The sequence below is a fragment of the Pristiophorus japonicus genome, unplaced genomic scaffold (assembly GCF_044704955.1).
Source record: "Pristiophorus japonicus isolate sPriJap1 unplaced genomic scaffold, sPriJap1.hap1 HAP1_SCAFFOLD_630, whole genome shotgun sequence".
Taxonomy (NCBI): domain Eukaryota; kingdom Metazoa; phylum Chordata; class Chondrichthyes; family Pristiophoridae; genus Pristiophorus; species Pristiophorus japonicus.
This window is the reverse complement of record NW_027254542.1, coordinates 121,751-122,563: the sequence shown is the minus strand read 5'-3', so window position 1 is coordinate 122,563 and position 813 is coordinate 121,751.

The window sequence follows — 813 nt, the reverse complement described above, 5'->3', positions numbered from 1 at the left end:
TTCTGCCCCTCGAATCTGTTCTATAGGAACAGTAGGAGGCCATTAAGCCCATAGATGCTCTTACTGTGTTCAGTTTTGGTCTCCTCATCTGAGGAAGGACGTTTTTGATATTGAGGGAGTGCAGCGAAGGTTCACCTGATGGATTCCTGGGATGGCAGGACTGACATATGAGGAGAGATTGCAACAACTGGGCCTGTATTCACTGGAGTTTAGAAGGATGAGACGGGATCTCATCGAGACTTACAAGATTCCGACAGGACTGGACAGGTTAAATGCGCGTACAATGTTCCCAATGATGGGGATGTCCAGAACCAGGAGATAAAGTCTTCGGATAAGGGGTAGGCCATTTAGGACGGAGCTGAGGAGAAAGTTCTTCACTCAGAGCGTTGTTAACCTGTGGAATTCTCTACTGCAGAGAATTGTTCATGCCAGTTCATTGGATATATTGAATAGGGAGGTAGATATGGCCCTCACGGCTAAAGGTATCAAAGAGTATGGAGAGAAAGCAGGAACGGGGTACTGAGGGAATGATCAGCCATCATCTTATTGAATGGTGGTGCTGGCTCGAAGAGCCGAATAGCCTACTCCTGCACCTATGTTCTATGTCTCTATGTTTCTATGTTACACTGGAATAGGAAGAGGACATTCAATCTCCAGAGCCTATTACATAGGAACAGGACAAGAATATTCAACCTATTGAGGCTGGTTATACAGGAACAGAATTAGTTTAATCTTCCCTCAAGCTTGTTACACAAGAACAGGAGGAGGACATTCAGCCACTCGAGCTTGTTACATAAGAATGGGAGGAGGCCA